Genomic DNA, 12,950 nt, shown 5'->3' on the forward strand with positions numbered 1-12,950 from the left:
CCCCTCATCTAAAGAATTAAGAAACAGAAGTTAGTTGATCTGAAGTGTTCCTGATCTAAGGAATATCAAAGTCTGATTGGTCATGGCAATGGAATCAAATATTGTATATCTTATCTTGAAGTATGCAGATTTAAACTTTGATGCCTGCCTGATTACACTTGCTTTTAATGTCATCAAACATTACTTATTAATAATATTTTCCCGTAATACAAACAGTAGAAACACCATGATTGGACTAAAGAAATAAGCTTATAATTGAAGACTTTACATGTATCTATTTTATGTGAGACTAATTTTGATACTGAACTGGAACTTAATTTGTCTAGTCCCATAGAATTTATAACTGTACTTCAGGTAAATTGTGTATTTACCAGTGCTGCTCTTTTTCCTTAGGTTCCAACAGGAATGAATAAATAAATTGAAGAAAAATATATTTATTTATTTTACTATATGTAGCTCATTATAGTCAGTCCTGGAAATGCAAATGGAAAAACAATAAATTCCTTTCCATCAAGAAAGTTTCATTCCGATGGGAGACAACACATACAAACAGGTTGCAATTGCTTATCACATAGGAAAGACGCATGTTCTTTAGGTCAGGGCTTCTTAATTTTTTTTTTCATTTGTGACTTCTTTTTGCTTGAGAAATTTCTATGTGACCTTGGGTATATAGATGTATGAAATATGTCTTCAAATCAAACATTTACTTGTCATAAATCATAAATTAACTTTTCCCAAGTTCAGTCATGAAACAATTGAAGATGCTTTGCCTTAGGTCAAAGTGACAAACAGATAGTAACATATTTCTTTAGTATCACTTCTACTGACAAAAATATTCATTTTTGATATTAAGTAATTTGCAAAAGTTAAAGATTTAGGTGGCAAGAATTTAATTTTCCAGATCTTTGGTAGTTGGGTTCCATCTCTACCATGCTTAATTGATTAGTTAGATGATGATTGTAATGTCTGGATTAGAAGCTAGATCAGTGTTCTCTTTCTCATATCATTAAGCCAAGTTATGAAGACTATCTATAAAAGCATAGAGGCCTTATGACGTTTGTCAGTTGAAAAGGTAAAATTTAATAAAATCACAAACCCTTGAAACACTGAATCCAATGGAGATGTATATTAACTGACCATGTTGTATATGCAGCATAATGAAGAGTTTAGAGAATTTGCTTTCTTTGTGAAACACCTATATGCAAATTCTTCCTATCACACATACTGGTTGTATGATGTGAAGCCAAATATCTTTAATTCTCAGTGTTCCAAACAATTTGCTAATACTATATCTCATAGTTCAGGTGCTAATTTCTGTTTTTAAATTTTCCTTTGCCAATTAAATCATAGTTCTGATCTATGGATACATATATCTTAATGTACTTAAATATAGATATGTATGTGTATATATCTATATCTATATCTATATCTAGATAGATAGATATGTGTGTGTATGTATGTATATATATAGGGAGCATGGAAGGGTAAGAATGTGAGTCCATTTCTAAGGAAGGAGGAAAGCAGAATAAATACCTCTAGCACCTTCTCCTCCTCTCCTTTTCCAAGGAAAACTCATTTGTTCCAGGAGCTGAAAAAAGGAGATTAGGATAGGAAGTCCACATTCGGATCTCCTTGGAGAGGGGATATTGGTTTAGAAGCATAAGTATTTGATGCCTTAAATATTTTTCTATGGGATATAATTGGGTTCCATTTAACTTTTGATCTCTTTGTCATTTTGGGGGAGAAGAGGATGCCAAACTACACATCTAGAACTTGACTTCTTTCCATTCAATGATAAATAAATCAAAGGTATTTAAAGTATGTTCATTATGCTTTTATGACTTGATCATGTTTTGTGGGTTTGGTATAAAACTATCAAATTAGCAGAGAATGAAGAAGGTATCTGGAAGGGGAGAGGAGATACAGGTGCTCTTGCCAGATCTCTTTGAAGTAATTGCTTGGGGCACATGATAAAAAAGAAGCCTCAGCTTTGGACTTGATCTATTCTTTTTTCTATTGGTTAGAAGAGAGCCTTCTGTACCTGGAAAAAGCTGGAGGGCTTGTGAATTGATATTATCACTATATCATTTAAAATGGGGAAAATAAGATAGCTTCAAGTTTCTGTGAGAAACTCAGCAAAAAAGCTAAACTGTATTATGTATTATTATACACTCAAACTGAAGTGGATTATCTTGATTGCTCCAGCATAATGACTTTCTAGACCTGACAGACATTTGCCACTTGTATTCTTTAAATTTGAGTCTACTCATTGACCCACACCTAACACCATATACCAAGATAAGGTCGAAATGGGTTCATAATCTAGATATAAAGAATTATATTATAAACAAATTAGAAGAACATAGGATGATTTATCTCTCAGATTTGTGGAGGAAAAAGGAATTCGTGAACAAAGAAGAATTAAAGATCATTATTGATTACACAATAGATAATTTTGATTATATTAAATTTAAAAAGTTTTTGCAGACAGTGAATGCAGACAAGATTAGAAGGGAAATAATAAACTGGAAAAACATTTTTCCATTCAAAGATTCTGTTAAAGGCCTCATTTCTAAAATATGTAGATAATTGACTCAAATTGATAATAGTTCAAGCCATTGATTTTGCTTGATAATTGATAAATGGTCAAAAGAAACAAATAAACAATTTTCAGATGAAGACATTGAAACCATTTGTAATCATTTGACAAGGTGCTCCAAATCACTATTGATCAGAGAAATATAAATTAAGACAATTCTGAGATACCACTACACACCTGTCAGACTGGATAATTTGATAGGAAACAATAATGACCAGTGTTGGAGGGGATGTAGGAAAACTGGGACATTGATACATTGTTGATGGAATTCTGAATGGATCCAACCATTCTGAAGAGCATTGTGGAATTATGCTCAAAAAGTTATCAAACTGTATAAACCCTTTGATCCAGCAGTATTTCTACTGGGATTATATCCCAAAGAAATCTTAAAGGAGGGAAAGGGACCCACATGTGAAAAAAAAAAATGTTTGTGGCAGCCCTTTTTGTAGTGGCAAGAAACTGGAAACTGAGTGGATGTCCATCAATTGGAGAATGGCTGAATAAATTATGGTACATGAATGTTATGGGATATTATTGTTCTGTAAGAAACAACCAATAGTATGATTCAGAAAGACCTGGAGAGACTTACATGAACTAATGCTAGATGAAATGAGCAGAACCATGAGAGCATTATACATGGCAACTACAAGACTATATGATGATTGATTCTGATGGACATATCTCTCTTCAACAATGAGATGATTCAAACCAGTTCCAGTTATTCAGTGATGAAGAGAGCCATCTACACTCAGGGAGAGGACTGTGTGAACTGAGTGTGGACCAAAACATAGCATTCTCACTCTCTCTGTTGTTGTTTGCTCGCATTTTATTTTGTTTCTCAGTTTTTTTTCTTCCTTCTTGATCTTATTTTTCTTGTGTAGCAAGATAACTATATAAATGTTTACACATATTGAATTTAACATATATTTTAACATGTATTGGACTACCTGCCAGCTAGAGGCTAGAGGGGGGGAAAGAAGGGAAAATTTGTAACAAAAGGTTTTGCAAGGGTCAATGTTGAAAAATTACCTATGTATATGTTTTGTAAATAAAAAGCTTTAATAAAAAATGATAAAAAGTAAAAAATGAAAAATTTGAGTTTACTCTAACTTAGGCTTAGTGTCAGTGATTTTTTTGGATGATAGTTTATGCCCCAAACCGATGCAGACAAGATTAGAAGGGAAGCAATAAACTGGGGGAAAAATACATTCAAGGATTCTGATAAAAGCCTCATTTCTAAAATATATAGAGAATTGACTCAAGTTAATAAGAATTCAAGTCATTCTCCAATTGATAAATGGTCAAAGAATATGAACAGAAAATTTTCAAATGAAGAAATCAAAACCATTTCTAGTCATATGAAAAAATTCTCCAAATCATTATTTATCAGAGAAATGCAAATTAAGACAACTCAGGTACCAACTATAGACCTCTCAGATTGGTTAAGATGACAGAAAAAAATAATGATGAATTCTGGAGGGGATGTGGAAAACCTGGGATACTAATATCAATGTATTGGAGGAGTTGTGAAATGATTTAAATATTCTGTAGAGCAATATGGAACTATGCACAGTGGGCTATCAAACTGTGCATACCTGTGATGACTGAATATTTAAAATCAGTTGGAGTCAGGAATTCAGGTTATAGGAAAATTTTTTGATGTTTATTCTCAGTAGAGATGAAGAAGGATTGCGATAGCAATATGGGCAGCTGCGAAAGAAAGCCAGCTAGCAGAGGGGGATCTGAGGTGAAGGGTGGTCATGATAGCAATGCCAGCAGCGGTGACAAGATGCCAGCCAGCAGTCTCTCTTTCTGCTTCCCTTTCCATCCCCCTGCCTCCATCCACCAAAAACATCATTTCCTATACAACACATCAGGACTTGCACAGAGTGGGCGGGGGTCATTCTTTCTCCAAGCATATATATTAATAGAGTATGGTCCAATTACTATTTAGCCTCACATGCTTGGTACCTCAGTACATCAACTCAAGCCTCAGCCCATTACACATACCTTTTGATCCATCAGTGTCTCTACTTGGCCTGTACCCTAAAGAAATCTTAAAAAAGAGAAAAGGACCTATGTGTGCAAAAATGTTTGTAGTAGCCCTTTTTGTAGTAGCAAGGAGCTTGAAGATGAATGTATGTGCATTAGCTGGAGAATGGTTTAAAAAGTTATGGTATATGATTGTTATGGAATAGTATTGTTCTATTAAAAACATCAGCAGGATGATTTCAAAGAGGCCTAGAGAGACTTACATTGCTAAGTAAAATAGGCAGAACCAGAAAAACATTGTATATAGTAACAGTAAGATAATATGATAATCAATTCTGATGGATATGGCTCTTTTCAACTTTGGGGTGATTCAGGCCAGTTTCAATGGTCCTGTGATGAAAAGAATCATCTGTATCCAGAGAGAGGACTGTGTTGACTCAGTGTGGATAGTAACATAGCAATTTCATGCTTTTATTATTTGCCTGCTTCTTTTTTTCTTTTTTTTTTTCCTTTTTGATTTGATTTTTCTTGTGCAGCATGATAATTGCAGAAATAAGTATTGAAGAATTGAACATATTTAACATATATTGAATTATTTGTCATCTAGGGAAAGAGATGGGGGAAGAAGGGAAAAATTTTAACACAAGATTTTGCAAGGGTGAATGATGAAAATTATCAATGTATACATGTTTTGAAAATAAAAAGCTTTAATAATAAAGAGAATAATTTGTACTAGCTGTTCTTACTGTATCAACTTTGTAAATATATCTTTTTAAACAATAATTAAATATGACTGCATAATATTAACTGATAATCATTCAGGAAAGCAGACAACTGAGGGATCATGAAGTAAAGAAGTATAACTACCCCACTCTTCAAGGATACTCCTGTATTCTGAGAGGATAAATAGACACCTGTCTGGAGACTAGAGATCTAACCTGCCATTTTAAGTCAGGGTTGAAGGAGTAACTCTAGATTCTATATAATGTGCACAGTTGCCCAAACATTTATTTCCCTTCTTTTCTCTCCACCAGAATGTTAGCTATATCAAAGCAATGTCTATATGGATTTACATATGTAACAAATAATGAAGTTAATCACAATAGATTTAAAATCAGTCATAATTAATCATGAAAGAAATATGAGAGAATATTTCTGTTGAAAACTGGGATATATTGGGACTTGAAGGAAACCAGGAGAAAAAGATGAGAAAAGAGAAAATTTCAGGCATGGGGGAGAGCCAATGAAAATGCAAAGTTCACTTTATGTAATTGTTATTATATATACTGAAGAATCATGACCTGTAATGTCCAGGCTAGCTTTCTGGAGGATCTCTGGATGGACCTTGGTCTTTAGGTGGAGATGATGAAGATAGGAGGGCCAACACAAGGCTGATCAAAGAGTCTGGAATCTGGAGTCTTCTCTGTATCTGTGTCTGAGAAAGTCTTCTGTGTCTGAGACTCCCTTAAATACCTCAGCATGATTACCTCATTACAGCACACTAAGCATGCACCAACTGTTTAGGAGAGCCATTACACCATATCATATTAAGTGTATTTTTAGAGAACCATTATCTCACACTGAGTAGATGCTTAACTATAAGCACCCTGTGGCCCTTGATTCAAGTATATCTTTTCAGAGTTATAGCCCTCTACAATGACCTTTGAATAATATATTATAATATGAGTAAAAATAGAATATATTAATTTTTATTTTAAAATAATCCCTGGAAATCTTGTTTCATCTAATTACACAAAAGTATGCATATATTTTTAATTTTTGCATTTACTAAAATATCAGTCTTAATGGAATTAGAACTTTTTTTTTTCTTTATCTGGCATAGATCTGTAATAACTTGAGCAAATGTTGAAGCTTATTTTTTTACTCTGACTTCTGAAACTATTTTTGTCACTTAAGATGAGATTCTAAAAATTTACAATAAAATAGATTCAGTGGAATAGATTAGATTTACAATAAACAGAATTAAATGAACAGAATAACATGTTTTATAAATGTCATCCAAACTTTTGAGGAAAAATGCACTAATTGACAAATATTGCTAGAGAAAATGGAAAATAAATTGGCAGAAACTATACCAATATCTTCCAATATTAGGTTAAAATGAATGCATTATTTAGATACAAAGGATACTATTAAAAGCAAATTAGAAGTGCATGGAAAATTTTACATGTCAGATCTAAGGATAATAAATTAATTTATGAATAAACAAGAGATAGGGATTCAAAGGAAGATAAACAGATAATTTTGATTTCCTAAATTAAAAAAAAAAATAAAACTATAAACCAAAGCCAATATAACTAAGATTAGAAGGAAATAAGAAAATTGGAAAAATATAGCAGATTTTTCTGACAAAAGTCTCATTTCTCAAATCTATAGGAACTAGAGGCAAATTTATGAGACAATGAGTAATTTGGCTTCGAGAAGGGGGCAGAGCCAAGATGGTGAAGACAGACCTGACTTTCTGTTACCTCCTCTGACCTTGTCTCAAACCAACAGCACATTAAGCCTCTAAACTGGTTTTGGAGTTAAAGAACCTGCAAATATTTGGAGTACAACACATTCCCAGAAGAAGATATCTTTGAAAAACTTCTGAACAGGTCTATTTCAAACAGACAGGGGGACAGTCTGCTGAGCCTAAATCACAACACAAGGAGACCAGAGTAAGGAATTGGGGCAGGGAGTCAGAGCATTGCAACTGCCACAAGCCTGGAAATCTTCTATAAGCCTCTTAGGTTATTGTGTCCTGGTTGCAAGCAGGTGATTTGACAGATTGCTACAAAAGGTAAATTGTAAACCACTGAGACTCGGAAGAATGCCAGACTTAGCCATGACAACCCAGATGCAATTACCCAGTACCAGAAGTCAATGAGCAGATTTGCCCCAGGAAATATTAAAGCAACTGTTGCTCCTTTGCTTTGAGCAGAATTCAAGCCTTAAAAAACGAGTAAAAAATCAAAAAGAACTCTCACTATAGACAGCTTTTATGGAGAGAGAAAAGAACAGACCTCAATCCTGAAGATCCTAAATGCAAAATAATTCCAGATAAAGCCCTAAAGGGAGATATGAGCTGGTCCCCATTTCACAAGGCTTTCTTGGAAGATTGTATAAAAGATCTTAAAAGAGAGAAGAAAAATGAGGAAAGGAAATGAGATCATTGCAAGAAGGAATGAGAAAAGCATATAATGCCCTACAAAATAGATATGAAAAAGAATACCAATTCACTGAAAAACAAAATTTGTGAAATGGAAAAAAATGCAATGAACAAAAAAATTCAATTGGCCAAATAAAAAAGGAACTAAAAAAAGTAACAAAAACAATAAACTAAAAATTAGAATTGAACAAATGGAAATGAATGACTCAATAAGACTTCAAGAATCAGTAAAACAAAAACAAAAAAATGAAAAAAAAAAAAAAAGAAAAAGAAATACCTCCTTGAAAAAACAACTGACCTGGAAAATAGATCTAGGATAGACAATCTAAGGATTATTGGACTTCCTGAAAGCCATGATGAAAAAAAGAACCTAGACATTATCTTACAGGAAATAATAAAGGAAAACTGCCCCAAATTGTTAGAATCAGAAGATAAAATAGCCATTGAAAGAATTCACCATTCACCTCCTGAAAGAGACCCCAAAATTAAATCCCCAAGGCATAATGTTGCTAAATTTTAGAACTATCACACCAAGGAAAAGATAGTGCAAGCAACCAGAAAGAAACAATTTAAATACAAATGAGCCACAATTAGGATTCCTTAGGACCTAGAAGCTTCCACCTTAAAGTACTGAAAGGCCTGGAATCTGATATTTAGTAAGACAAAGGAACTTGGATTACAGCCAAGAATAAACTATCTAGCTAAAATGAGCTTTATCTTTCAGGAAAGAAGATGGACTTTCAATGACATGGGTGAATTTTACCTATTCCTAATGAAAAGACTAGAACTGAACCAAAAAAAAAATTGATCTTCAAACACAGAACTCAAGAGAAACATTTTTAGGTAAAATGGAAAGAACTCCTGAGGACTATATTTTGGTTATGTGTATACTTAGAGAGTATGGGTATAATTTAATTTTATTATGATAATATGAAAAACTAAAGGTGGAAAGGTGATCATACTGAAAAAAAGAGGAAAAAAGAAGTAAAATAAGGGAAATTACAGCTCATGAAGAGGCAAAGAAGAAATATTATAATTAAGGGAGAGTAGAGGGAGAGATGAGCATTGTGCAAAATCTTACTCTCATCAGATTAGATACAAAGAGAGAATATTAGACATATGTGGCTTCACCAAGAAACTTGTATCATAGAGAAGTGGGATCAAAAAGGGGAAAAGAAAGAGAAAATTTAATAGAAGGAAAAACAGAAGTATTAGGGAAAAGGTATAAAAAGAGGGGAGGGACACTAGAAAGGAAGGGCTGGTTGAGGGAGGTGGTCATCAAAAGCAAAATACTAGGGAGGAGAGAAGAGGGAAAGGAAAGAGAAAAGCATAACAGTGTAAATAAGATAGCAGGAAACACAGAATTAGTTATTTTAACTGAAAATGTGAATAGGATGAACTCCCCAATAAAACAGAAGTGGATAGCAGTGAATTAAAAGCCAGAATCCTATAATATGTTGTTTACAAGAAACATATTTAAAACATAGTGATACATACAGAGTGAAGGTAAAGAGAGCAGAATCTGTTATGCTTCAGGTGAAGTTAAAAAAAAAAAAGCAGAATAGCAATCCTATTTTCAGACCAAGTAAAAGCAAAGATAGACCTAATTAAAAGAGATAATGAAGGAAACTAAGTTCTGCTAAAGGGTACCATAGATAATGAACCAATAGCAATACTAAACATATATGCACAAAAGGTATAGCATCCAAATTCCTAGAGGACAAGTTAAGAGAGATGCAAGAAGAAGTAGATGGAAAAACCATACTAATGGGGAATCAATCTCAACCTTGCTCTCTCAGAACTATATAAATTGAACCACAAAATAAATAAGAAAGAAATTAAGAAGGTAAACAAAATGTTAGAAAAGTTAGGTATGATAGATCTTTGGAGAAAATTGAATGGAAACAGAAAGGAGTTTACTTTTTCTTAGTGATTCATGGAACATATACAAAATTTCACCATATATTAAGGAATGAAAACCTCAAAATCTTAAAAGCAAATGAAGAAAGGAAGTAATAGTAAATAGCATTTTTTTCAGACCATGATGCAAGAAAAATCACATGTAATAATATAAGGCCCAGAGAAAACAGACAAAAAGTTAATTGGAAATTAAATAATCTAATCCTAGAATGAATGAGTGAAACAGCAAACATATGAACAGAAATCATAGACATAATAATTTCATCCAAGAGAATGACAATAATGAGATAACATATCAAAATTTGTAGGATGCAGCCAAAGTGGTTATAAGAGATAATTTTATACCTTTAGATGCTTACTTGCATAAAATAGAAAAAAGAGAAAATCAATGAATCAGAGTTTCAATTTAAAAAGCTAGGAAAATGAACAAATTAACAATCCTCAATTAAATAACAAATTTGAAATTCTGAAAATAAAAAGGGTACATTAATAAAATTGAAAATAAGAAAACTAATGAATTATGAAAATGAATAAAACTATGAATTGGTTTTATGAAAAAACCAACAAAATAGTTAATTTGATTAGAAACCTTTTATTAATTTGAATAGAAAAAGGAAAGAAGAAAATCAAATTGATAGTCTCAAAAATGAAAAGGGAGAACCTTTCACCTGTGAAGAGGAAATTAGAGCAATAATTAGGAGTTATTTTGCCCAACTATATATCAATAAATTTGATAATCAAAATGAAATGGAGGAATATCTATAAAAATATAGATTGCCCAGGTTAGCAGAAGAGGAAATAAATTGTTTAAATAGTCCCATTTTAGAAAAAGAAATAGAGCAAGCTATCAACCAACTCTCTAAGGAAAAAAATCTCCAGGCTAGATATATTTACATGTGAATTCTACCAAACTTTCAAAGAACAATTTATTTCAATACTATATAAAATAGGGAAATATTGAAAAAATAGGAAATAAGGAAGGAATCCCACCAAATTCTTTTTATGACACAAATATGGTTTTGATAGCTAAACCAGGTAAGATGAAAACAGAGAAAGAAAATTATAGACCAATTTCCCTATTGAATAGTGATACAAAAATCTTAAATAAAATATTAGCAATGAGATTTTAGAAAGTTATCCCCAGGATAATATACTATGACCAATAGGATTAGTGTGAGGAATGCAGGTCTGGTTCCATATTAGGAAAACTATTAACACAATCAACTCTATCAATAACCAAACTAACAAAAATCAAAATTATTAAATTGATAATCATTTATCAATGATATTGATGCAGAATCAATTGCATTAATTGATGCAGAATTGTATTTGATAAAGTCCAACATCCATTCCTATTAGAAAAAAAATAGAGAGTATAGGAATAAATGTATTTTCCTTTAGTATGATCAGTAGCATCTATTTAAAACCATCAGCAAGCATCATATGTAATGGGGACAAATTAGAACCATTCCCAATAAGATCAGGAGTGAAACAAGGCTGCCCACTATTACTATTACTATTCAATATTGTATTAGAAATGTTACCTTTGGCAATAAGAGAAGAAAAAGTGCTTAAAAGAATTGGAATGCATCATAAGGAAACCAAATTATCACTGTTTGCAGATGATGTGATAATATACTTAAAGAACCCTGGGGAATCAACTAAAAAAACTACTAGAAACATTTCACAACTTTAGCAAAGTTGCAGGATATAAAATAAATCCACATAAATAATCAGCATTTTTATATATTACCAACAAAGATCAGCAGCAAGAGATATAAAAATAAATTCCATTCAAAATAATTATAGATAGTATAAAATATCTGGGAATCTATCTGCTAACAGAAAGTCAGGAACTATATGAACACAACTACAAAACTCGTTCCATACAAATAAAATCAGATCTACTAAGTTGAAACAATATCAAGTGCTGATGGGTAGTACAAGTAAATATAATAAAAATGAAAATGCTATGTAGATTATTCTACTTATTTAGTGACATACTAATCCAACCTCCAAGAAATTATTTTACAGATCTAGAAAAAGTAGTAACAAAGTTCATTTGGAAGAACAAAAGATCAAGAATTTCAAGGGAATTAATGGGAAAAAAAAAAAAAAAACTACCAAAGGTGGCTTAGCTGTATCAGACTAAAACTATATTATAAAGTAGTGGTCATCAAAACCATTTGCTACTGGCTAAGAAATAGAGTAGTCAATTAGTGGAATAGGTTAGGATCACAGGACAAAATAGTCAATAACTATAGCAATCTAGTGTTTGACAAACCTAAAGACCCTGGCTTTTGGGATAAGAATTCACTATTTGACAAAAACTGCTAGGAAAATTGGAAACTACTTTGGAGGAAATTATGGCTTGACCTACAGCTAACACCACACACCAAGATAAGATCTAAATGAGTTATTATGTAGACATAAAGAGAGATATTATAAGCAAATTAGAACATAGCATAATTTACTTTCAGATCGGTGGAGAAGGAAGAATTTGTGTCCAAAGAAGAACTAGAACTCATAATTGAACACCAGATAGGTAATTTTGATTATATTAAATTAAAAAGGTTTTGTACAAACAAAACTAATGCAAACAAGATCAGAAGGGAAGCAATAAATTGGGAATTATTTTTACATTTAGGGGTTCTGATAAAGGCCTCATTTCTAGAGAATTGACTTAAATTTATAAGAATTCAAGCCATTCTACAATTGATAAATGGTCAAAGGATATCAATAGATTATTTTCAGATGTAGAAATTAAAAGCATTTCTAATCATATGAAAAGGTGCTCTAAATCCCTATTGATCATAGGAATGTAAATTGAGACAACTCTGAGATACCACTATACACCTCTCAGATTGGTTAGATGACAGAAAAAGTCAATGATGAATATTGGAGGGTATGTGGGAAAACTAGGACACTAATACATTGTTGGTGGAACTGTGAACGGATCCAAACATTCTGGAGAAAAATTTGAAACTATGTTCAAAAAGTTATCAAATTGTGTATACCCTTTGATCCAGTAGGGTTTTTATTAGGCCTATATCCTAAAGAGATTTTAAAGGAAGCAAAGGGACGCACATGTGCAAAAATGTTTGTGGCAGCTCTTTTTGTAGTAGCAAGAGACTGGAAATTCAGTGGATGCCCATCAATTGGAGAATGGCTGAATAAATTATGGCATATGAATGTTATGGAATTTTATTTTTCTATAAGAAATGATCAGGAGGTTAACTTTAGAGAGGCCTGGAGAGACTTACATGA

The sequence above is a fragment of the Antechinus flavipes genome, chromosome 3, assembly GCF_016432865.1.
Source record: "Antechinus flavipes isolate AdamAnt ecotype Samford, QLD, Australia chromosome 3, AdamAnt_v2, whole genome shotgun sequence".
Taxonomy (NCBI): Eukaryota; Metazoa; Chordata; class Mammalia; order Dasyuromorphia; family Dasyuridae; genus Antechinus; species Antechinus flavipes.